The following is an 11,447-nucleotide window of genomic DNA, read 5'->3' as shown; positions in this document are numbered from 1 at the left end:
TAAACTATATAATTTATCTGTTTTTAAACAGCAAACAGATTATTTTTTGGGTTAGATTTGTATCATTTTCATAGGAAATCCTTGGACAGTTTAATGTTTTTTTGTATTTCTTTAAATTTTATTATTTTCCTATTTATTTCTTATTTTTCTATACTACTTGCTATGCTCTTCATTGTATTATATTTCAGTGCACTGTTGTTGAGAAGAGCACCCACAGTTTCAAGTTGTATTCTTATGTGCAATGACAATAAAATTTATTCTATTCTATTCTATTCTATTCTATTCACAGTAATAAAGCCGATAGATAGTCGTGGCAGTGTGAAAACAATGGTGACCCAACAACTTTGAAAATCTTGCAGTGTGAACTCAGCATTAAGGCCTCAAGGCCAACCGACACACCCTGAAGGTGAGTGAAGGAACAACCTTCTGCTGTTGTCGACCCAAAAGTTCAGCTGGCAGCGGTGGGATTCGAACCCACGCCTCAAGAGACTGGAGCCTTAATCCAGCGCCTTGGACCGCTTCGCCACGCTACCCATGCATTTGGAAGGTTGTGGGGCTGTGGTCAAGGGAGGCCTGCCAGGTCGGGAAAGAGAGGCACTCTGGCAGGCGGTCGCAATGGTTGTACCACGACGCCCATTACCAGACGTGATTCAAGACCCAAACCAGGAAAGGTTTTGCAAAGTGGATTGACAGCCTTAGGCTCTTGTTGACAAGGTTTGCTGATATGAACTTGAATCCCAGTCTGTTGCAATCAAGGTGCACGATCCGGGCCGCTATCTTCGGGACTGCACACTGCATTGATCTGCATGGATCTCCAGTGGCGACCCGTCAGCCTTACAGCATCTGTGTCCAACCAACATGGAAATACAGCCCACGGTTGCTAAACACCTAGACCCAGGGCTAGCTTTTTCTCGCTCCTCTCTAGCACGGTCTCACAGACCAGGTACGAAGCATTCCGCATGCAGGACTTGTGGTAAAGAGGAGGTTAAAGGGCATACAAGCGACAAGGAAGGGATTCAAACTCCACACGCAGAGCACAATGGATTAGCAGTCCATCGCTAACCTCTCAGCCACCTCATTAGGTGCAGGTGTGGCACTCCACGGCCAAATGTCCACAGAGACCGCGACAATTCTGTAGAGGAGCGCCAGAACTCCAACGCCGCTTAAACAAGCCTGTTCCCAAAGCAACTGGAGCCCATCACATGTGGATTAGCAGTCTGTCTCCTTAACCTCTTGGCATCCTAGTTCACCCACATGACCTTACACCTCAGTGCTCCTGGCACTTGCACTCCATTGCCCAAACCTCTTGGCCACCACTTCTTATGTCGATTTTTTATTCTTGGTTGAATTGTTGTTTTGTTGGTAGCTCGTGAACCATGGCGGTAAGGGCACGACTGATGTGGCTCACACACGGAAACCGTGTTTTTCATACCGCACTGTGGTTGTTTGGAGTTGCTGTTTGAAAAAGCAAGGTGTGAAACAGAGCAGCGCCTCAAAGCCAGGCGGTGACACCAGTTGCTTCTAAACCTAGGAGCTATTTCAGCACCCGGGTCTGGGGGCTCGGTACCATGTGAGTGTGCTCGCTTTTTCCAGCCAGGCAGCACATTTGCAGAAGGCACAGGAGCCACAACCGCTGTAAAGCCTTTGTGGTGCCAGAGCCCACAACCGCTGCCTTGAAAAGTCTCAGCTGGCAGCAGCAGGAAGGAGCTCTTGAGTGACGAATCGCGCTTCTCCATCTGGCAATCTGATGGACGAGTCTGGGTTTGGCGGCTACCAGGAGAACGGTACTTGTGTGACTGCATTGTGCCAAGTGTAAAGTTTGGTGGAGGGGGGATTATGGTGTGGGGTTGTTTTTTCAGGAGCTGGGCTTGGCCCCTTAGTTCCATTGAAAGGAACTCTGAATGCTTCAGCATACAAAGACATTTTGGACAATTCCATGCTCCCAACTTTGTGGGAACAGTTTGGAGCTGGCCCCTTCCTCTTCCAACATGACTGTGCACCAGTGCACAAAGCAAGGTCCATAAAGACATGGATGACAGAGTCTGGTGTGGATGAACTTGACTGGCCTGCAAAGAGTCCTGACCTCAACCCGATAGAACACCTTTGGGATCAATTTTGAAGCTTTATGGTGTTAACATATTAGATTACAGAAAGATCTCCACTATTTTCACTGAGCTAAGACCAGTCATCATGTTCACTGTTATATTCATGTATCTGTGGCTTTCTACTAGGTGAGTTAACATTGACTTTTGTTCTTACAGAAATATCAACTATATTATATTAAATATTAGTCTGTGTGGTGATGCAGTGTGAAAATGCAGAGTGTGGGTCTGACTTAAGTATTTCCTGTTGATTATTTAAAAGGTTAAAATTAATATGATCTCTTCTCTATGACAGGTGACTCCATGGCAGATTCAATAGAGCCACTTTTAGAGCCTCTTAAAGCTGTAGATGAAGGTGACAATGTTACTCTGTCCTGCAAATACCAACCCAGCACAAGTTCAACAAACAACTACCTCCACTGGTACAGGCAATATTCAAAATCTAAACCCGAGTTCCTTTTTGTATATTCACCAAAGAGGAACACCAATCAGTCCCAACAATCCTCAAGAATGTCTGTTAAAGTTGATGATAAAACTAAACAAGTGGATCTGATCATCTCCTCTGCTGCTGTATCAGACTCTGCTCTATACTACTGTGCTCTGGCTCCCACAGTGACAGGAAATCCAGCTGCACTGTACAAAAACTGTAACAGGTTTGTTATACTGGAAAGTAGATCTATGGATAATTTTGCATTGACATGCCATTTTGAGAAATTGCTCCTCTGCTGGTCTGATTATGGAGACATGGGGTCTTGGGATGCAAATCACCTAGAATCTTTATGGGCCAGAAAATCCCATAATCAATTAAATTTCCTGCAGAGACAGAGCATGCATCTCCCTCATCATCACTACATTAAGGAAAATATATCGCTAGCATCTTGAACAGCTGTACCAGTGTTTAATATGTGAAACTGCATGGAGTCTCAGAGCACAAGTACCTACAGCAGATTAAAAATAAATAAATAAATAAATAAATAAATAAATAAATAAATAAAATACTAGAAACATCAGGGTCTCTCTGACCTTCAATGAACTACACACACACCATCTTTTGATAGTATTGTCTATTAAGATAATCAGATGTTTTTCCAAACTTCACTGAAATACCTTAGAAAGTGGTTGTTATCCTATCCAATCAAGAAATACAAAATATATGTTCACGTGAAAAATATACTAATTAATCATTGTAAGATTTTCAGAGAAGCAAAACCTTGGGTAAGTGCAAAAATATCAGTTTAAGATTGTGGTCTGACTGAATTATAACAACCATAAAACCAGAACAACAAAGAAGCTAGTCTCACCAATGAGAGATAACATGGACAAATGAACGCTGCCAAAAATATTATACACTAGGCTCTATTTAATATAACAAATCTCACTGCCATATCATCAATCAAAAACTAGCTAATGGTGCTAGGCTAAGCTAGCAAGAAACACAAGGAGTGACACCTGCCCTCTAACCTAATGTGTCTAGACATTAAAAAAATAGTTACATGGTGGAATGTAGGTGCACACACAGTCTTACCTGTTTTTGAACCAAAGGAGGTAATATAAGTGTAAAAGGAAGTACAAGCTACAAACAAACAAACATCAGACTAGCATGCTAACACTGAACCAAGAGTCTGGAAACAATGTGCTGCATTTTAAACTGGTAGCTCCATCTCTTTGGTTCTATTTTGGGTTTTTGCACTCTCACTGGTCAAGTCTGACACCCAGTTAATGGTGATTGCCACAGAGTCCCACCTATAGGAGGACAGCTACAGACATGATGAGATGATGAAAACTAAAAATGGGTAAATAAAGAAACAGAGTAAAGGCTAGTTCACAGTACAAGACTTTAACCATCGGCAGATCGCTTTGCTGTTCAGACTACATAATTTCACTGTAAGTCTTTTTGTCCTTGTGGTGGTCACACTACGTGACGCTCGCAAATGACCCACAAGAGGGGGTCGCACACCACGAGATCTGACAACAACTTCTTCCGGTGCCCTCAACCTGTTGACTTGGTCTCTCATTGGCTCTATTGAGTTCGTAGCTACATTTGACACGATGTGGTGTCGAGTCGGCCAACCGTCCCAGATACTTACTGTAAAATGCCAGATATCTGGATTTTGTCTGGCGTAGGTGGCAGCGACGTGTCAGAGAGCCTCTTTGATGCATCGCTGAGTAGTTCACACATAAAGATTGCCGAGCGCTGATCACCTGCTGATTTTCCCACGATCACAGACCGATCTGTCGGCCAGCTCGTTAATTTGCAAATCGTGGCTTAAATCGGGCTTAAAATCCTGTAGTGTGAATCTAGGTTTAAGGAGCACATACATTCAATCACAGTGTCACATGACAATCATACTTTGTACCTATCTATGATATTTGGTGATGTTGTGGCTCCTAAAGAATATATATTGGACACAGAAAGATAATGGAGTTCATTTTGGCTGTGATAATGATTGCTTCCATTTACGTAAGTGAGGATGATGTTCCCCAATCCTGTTGTGCCCCACAAGTTTCTTTGGGTCCGCCTTGTCTCTGCTCAGTACCACCTGGAATTCATAGCCACAGAGCACACAGCTGACAACAGCACCTCTTCACCTTCCTACCTCACCTCAAGAACTTAAAATAAAAGAGTACTTTTCTCACATCTATGTTCATACATATATAGAGAAAAGCCTTTATTTGTCACAAATCAAATTCTTTCTTCATTTATCCCATTTGGAAACTGGGTCACAGCACAGGGTCAGCCTTGATACAACATTTCTAAAGGGTAAAGAGCTTTGCTCAGGGACCCAACATGAGGCTTTCTGCTGATCAACTAATTAACAACCAATTAAACCACCACTGCCCCACAGAATTGCTTTCTGAACAGGATCATGACACAAAGGAAAGAACCCAATGTCAGAAGAGGGATTCAAACCCACACCTCCAAGGGAGACTGTGACTGCTCAGCCATCCTGACACACCAAATGTACATAGGTTATCAAGCTCAGTAGCTGAACTAAAATCAATTAAACAATATCTAACCAGCTTGACAGGTCCCCTGTTGAAGTGCAGCATTCTGTAAAGGTTTTGTAGTACCACAGAAACAAACTATACTATTCCAATACCCAAATGTTTTATTTGTTAATACTGATACATAAATCAAATGCTGTATTCATTCTAGATAACATTCCGATATTAGATGTTAGAAGAAATTAAATAATAATAATGTCAATAAACAATAATCACCAGCATGAAATGGAATTTCCACCTGTTTTGTTGTGTACATGTTCGGTATTTAATTTCTTTGTCAGGTTACACTCCACAGTGGTGGTTAATGGCTCATGTGAAAATAGTCACATTGAGCTTTTTAGCATTAGTTTTGTATTTGAATTTGAATTGTAGTTGTAACTACAAGTTGTTGCAACCTAAACCGAATGCAGCTCCGAGATCGTCATGGGGCCACACATCTCCCAGAGATGGTGGATGAAGCACATACATCAAGGTGTTGCAGATCTGGTTGAAACAGCATGAGTATACTGAAAAGATCAGTATACTCATTGCCATCCAAACAACTGGGAAACTTTTTTCTTGGTAGTCAGGACTTTTCACAATAAACCCTCTGTGATATAGGCTCTACCTGTTCTTCTATCATACATACTGCACAAATATTATCATAACACCTGCCATGGTTAATCTCAGTAAGATAATTTCAGATATACCAGTTTAGATAAAACAACTGTCCACTTCAGACTAAATTGTAAGAAGTATAAATCCAATTTGAATAACTACTGTTTACCCTTCAGTCTGATCTGATTAAAATAACAGGTTCTATAAATCTGTCAGCAACACTGGTGACAGTCATGTGATGCTGTGAGGTAGAGCTTCATGAACCTTTAAGGTTCATGACCCCTCATGAACATATAACATAACCCCTCATGGCAGAGTCTGACACAACCATAAACACAGAGGTTTTTGTTGAGATTTTATGTGATAGACCAACACATAGTGGCACATAATTCTGAAGTGGAAGGGATATAATACAGTAATACCTCACAGATCCGCCTCACGACATTTTGAAATTATGTCATTTCTCACTTTACTGATCCGTGAAATTTTCTTTGGAACTAATTTAACTAATTTGCATCTGCAGACCCTAACTCCTCGCAAAAATCCAGCAAAGTGTTTACGGCTAATTTTTATTAAGAAAAATTAGTTTATTAATTTTGTAATATAAATATACAAGTAAAATCAACAAAATATCAATATAAATGTTATTTTAATGAACATCGCCAATATCACGTATGTGCAGTACAGCCATTACGACATGCTATTGGCTGGAAGGGTTGGAAGTAGCCAATCACAGAGCATTAACAGTTTTACTCTAGCTCTTTAGGTACTTTTAGGTCAAAAGTTCAATTTTGGTCTCATCTTACCAGACCACCTCCTTCCACATGTTTGCTGTGTCCCTCACATGGCTTGTTGCAAACTGTAAATGGGACATCTTATGACTTTCTTTCAACAATGGCTTTCTTATTGCCACTTTTCAGTAAAGGCCAGATTTGTGGAGTGCATGACTAATAGTTGTCCTGTGGATAGATTCACCTGAGCCGAATCTTTGCAGCTCCTCTAGAGTTACCATGGGCCTCAAGCTTCTCTGATTAATGGTCTCCTTGCCCGGCCTGTCAGTTTAGGTAGACGGCCATGTCTTGGTAGGTTTGCAGTTGTGCCATACTCTATCCTTTTTCGGATGATGGATTGAACAGTGCTCTGTGAGATGTTCAAATCTTAGGATATTTTTATAACTTCTACAAAACATTATCCTTGACCTGTCTGGTGTGTTCCTTGGGCTTCATGATGCTGTTTGTTCACTAATGTTCTCTAACATCTCTAATGTCCATCTCTCTGATGGCTTCACAGAACAGCTATATTTATACTGAGATTACACACAGCCTCTATTTATTAGGTGACTTCTAAAGGATATTGGATCCACTGGATATTAGTTAGGGGGCATCAGAGTAAAGGGGGCTAAACACAAATGTAAACATTTTTGAAAATCATTCAAGGGTGTAACTTTGGTTTGAGAAGTGTGTGTGTGTGTGTGTGTGAGAGTGTGTGTGCTAATTTTTTGTGCATCACAAATACCTAAAATACTGTAGATCATTTTTATGCATCTAACACTGTATTATAGCAGGGTAGGAATACCCATCTGTACTCCTTACTTGTAATCCAAAAGGATGGGAACATTGATAACACAATAGATACACTACTTATTTGGTACACAGGATGCAAGATTGGCACACAATCTCACAAACATAAAAAAATATAAACATTGTCCTCCATCTATCCATTCAATCACATCTATCCACTCATGGATACATTCTATGTATCCTAACTATCCACACCCCATCTTATGATTAATAATTGTTAATAATATGATTATATTGAGTCTAACATTGAACTATCATCCAGAGTCGGCTTGTCATACATTGCCGACAGAAAATGCACGGTTTGAAGTGAACTTGTTTTCATGGTATGAAAATATATGGTATTCAATGTTTAATGTTGAGCTAATTTACTGAATCAACCAACTCACATCTCCTTTCTTTCTTTTCATCCATGATGACATTAAAGTCATCTGGTGCTGCTTCTAGTGTTTCATTGCTGACTGTGCCACAACCGCCATGCCTGTTCATTACACCTTTCAGTGAGATATTTTTAGCGAGTGTGCACGTGATGTTCCTGGACTCCTGGCTCCACAGACAGACTCTCTGTGTCCTGCTTGGTCCTGCTCCTCCAGGGATTTTGAAAAGGGGAAGGACCCCAGTGGAAATTATGCCCCTGAAACCATTTATCATTTTCCTTCCGCTTCAGAATTATGTACCATTTTGTGTTGGTCTATCACATAAAACCCCAATAAAATACATTCAGGTTTGTGGATGTAACATGACAAAATGTGGAAAAGCTCAAGGGGTTTTGCACGACAATGTAATTAGCTTTTTAAATATTGAACTGTGGCATTTAAAAGTTAAGGAAAATATATATATATATATATATATATATATATATATATATATATATATATATTCATTTATTTGATGTGCACTACTGTTTTAATGTGTCTTCTAGAGATGTGTTCTCTCGTGTAAAGTTCAGCACATACAGCACTATTATACAGAATCCTCACAGAGCTGTGTTCAGAAATGGATCAACTATACAACTTACTGTACATAGTGAGATACATACCACTGATTCTCACTCTTGTTACAGGTAATTCATTTTCAGTAGTTAAGTCACTATATTAACTGATTGCAAAAGTATTGAAGTATCAATTCAACAGTCTTTTAAATGGTTGTTCACAAAATACTTGAAAATGTCTTTATTAGATTATTATTTTATCTTTATTATTATCAAAACAGATTAGCAGATAAAATTGGGCCGACAAATGATGTGGCCAGAATCACCAGGAAAGAAACAGACACTGTTACTCTGAAATGTTCATATGAGTCAAGCAGCAGTGATCGATTTGGCTTTACTGGTACAAACAATATCCTAACAGCGCTTCACTGTTTTTACTGTATAAAGGCGCAAGGTCTAGTACTGGCCAGAGCCCTTCTGATAATCGCCGATTAGAGTCAAAACCAAGCAGCGACTCTACTGAACTTTCAGTCAGAAGTCTAAAGCTCCTCGATTCTGCACTCTATTACTGTGCTCTAAGAGATATAGCACAGTGATACAGAGTCAGTGAAAGACTTTACAGAAACATAACAATGCTATATACACATGCAAGACGTTTTAAAAACCACATCAACTTTTTATCAGTTAACCACAGACATAATAAAAGCTGTGGTAACATATGCAGCTAAAAGAAATAAAAAGAAAGAAGGATAAAAATATTTTACTGATGCTGTCAGAGCCATTTGGTCAGGTGTTGTTGCTGTCTGTTTTTGAAGTTATTGGACTTCAAAATGTTATTGACTTAAAAATACCTTAGCTCAGAATGCATACAATTATATGTATAATAAGTCAAGTTTTGATACTGAAAAATGTTGACCAAATTATATAAAGTGAAGTGCCAACTAGTTGGGCCCCAGAAGGGCAAGACTAGAAACAAGAATGTGTGTGTGAAGACAGTTCAGACAATAAAAGATATTAATCCATTTAGGTGGGCCTAACAAGGGCAACACTAGAAACTTAAGTGTGTAAGAATGGCTAGAGACATCAGGGCTGGACAAAAAGCGATAAGTGTCAGGATAACTCCCATCAACAAATGACTCACCTTGACTGATAACCTTTATGCACCATGACCATTTGTAATCACCACAGTTCCTGCTTCTATTTTCCTCACAGCGAATAGACACAATGTGGCCTGTCATTTACAATGACTTTACTTAGTACACAACTTTATTATCTGGGGATTTCTGGTTGTCATTCACTACTCTTCCAAAAGATGAATCTTCTTTGGATGCATCAATACTAAATAAAATAATAAAAGTGGATTAAAAATACACTTATTAAAATTATTAATTTTAATTAATTAATAACAGTTAAATAATAATTAATTATTATTTAAACTGAAGTGAATACATTTTCATAAATTCTAAGTGATTCGAAATAGTATTTCTGTTATCTGGTAATTATTGATTTGTTAACAGTAAAATATGTTAAAAATGATCCTGCATATGTAATTTAAAGATCTTGCTTTCATTTATTCATCAGCTACTCAACCAGATTGCTTGACGCCTTAATCAAAATTCCTGTGATCTCTAAAAACAAGCATATCACCATTTTTTTTTCTTTTTCTTTTTTGTTCAGTTTGTACAGAAATGTACTTTGAGTTTTAGAGTAGTGTCTTTATTGGCATTCCTTCAATGAAGTGGGTTCAGTCCTGTTACTCCAAGACAAAAGCACCTTGTTCGATCGGTTGGGTAGTGAAAGCTCCCTTCCTATGAGGACATGTAAGTGAATATACATTTAATTAGAAGAATCATTGATGCATCTTAAGCTTTGATATACAGCATGCTCAACAGCTTGTAAATTAAATGTGGCATTAGCACAATATGTTAAAATGATGTTTTGGTTTTAATATTTTTATTCAATTTTTAATATATATAAACAAAACATTTAACAAACCCCAGCCCTTACCAACAAAACCCTAGAGCAGTGCTCATGCTGTCCATTAAATCGGATAAAAATTACAGATATTGTTATAAAAATAAAATAAAAAAATGTTTTTACCTACTGCCAACATACACTGGAGCTACAGATACAGTGTTATACCAATGAGACCCTTAGGGAGGGTTATAAAACAGATAAAGCACACATCTGTTTCTTACATGTAGCCCTAATATTTATGTATTCTATACTATATGTAAATGAATAGTACTAAGAAATGTGCTACTGTAATATGCTGCCCTCAAAGAGCCGGACATCCCCATACCTTTGTTGGTATCAATACACTTTTCCATTAGCCATGGCTTGTCCCTTGGCGACAGTATGTATGGTGTTGCATCATCAATGGGCTGTATCCAAATCTTCTTTGAACATTATGGCTCTGAAAAATTTAATCTTTACACAAGTAGCCAGAATGGAAAAAATACCTCCTTAAAAACTAGATTTGATATAATAACCATCCTGAATTTTTAGTATATGCAACAAATGAAGTGAAGAACACACTTTGAAAGATAACTATGAAAGACATTAATAAGATAATTATAAAACATTTATTTTCTAAATTGTGTGTGGCTGCCTACACACTTCTGGAGGGTTTTTTTCCGCTAGAAGTGCACCTGGAGGGCGCCGATAGCAGAAACTCACACAGATAGCACACACTGCAACTGTTTTTTGCTACCCTGTGGGCCAGGTACCAAAAACAGCATGAAGCCTATCAGGTGTGACTCCTAAGTTTGTTTAAATGGTTGAATAGTGTAGGGTCCAGCATTTTGACAGCTCATACCTTTTTCTGTTCTGCTGTAAAGTTCAAGCGTGTTTGCACAGTTTTATTTGTTACTGCAAGTAAGGTTTTTCTTTTTGTTGAACAGAAGATGGCGAGTCACTTATCTTATTGTGGGTCAAGTACTAAAACACCACACAACTGCTCTGAGATGATGGAAGCTACTTTTCACAGTAAAACCTTTGTGACATAGAGTATACTTGTTCTTCTATCATACATACTGCTGATATAATATCCTAACCCCTGCCCTGGTTACTCTTAGTGCCTAAGATAATTTCAGAGATACCATTCTGATTAAACAACACAACTGTCCACTTAACACTAAACTGTCATAAGAATAAATAATCATCTAATGTCATTTCTGTGACAAGCAAAAGCACCTGCTGTGTCAGAAACACTGAAAACTGGAAACTTATCTG

At 38.8% G+C, this 11,447-nt stretch overlaps 1 non-coding gene across 1 annotated transcript; it reads right to left on the bottom strand.

Moving 5' to 3' along the window:
• Positions 1–453: 453 nt before the first annotated feature.
• trnal-aag (transfer RNA leucine (anticodon AAG)) lies at positions 454–533 on the bottom strand. The gene has a single exon. It is a non-coding gene; the product is annotated as a tRNA-Leu (tRNA).
• Between the last annotated feature and the right edge of the window lie 10,914 nt (positions 534–11,447).

Source organism: Hemibagrus wyckioides, unplaced genomic scaffold (genome assembly GCF_019097595.1).
Source record: "Hemibagrus wyckioides isolate EC202008001 unplaced genomic scaffold, SWU_Hwy_1.0 Contig2, whole genome shotgun sequence".
Classification (NCBI taxonomy): Eukaryota; Metazoa; Chordata; class Actinopteri; order Siluriformes; family Bagridae; genus Hemibagrus; species Hemibagrus wyckioides.
The sequence above is the reverse complement of the archived record's forward strand: the minus strand, read 5'-3'. Positions and strand labels throughout refer to the sequence as shown.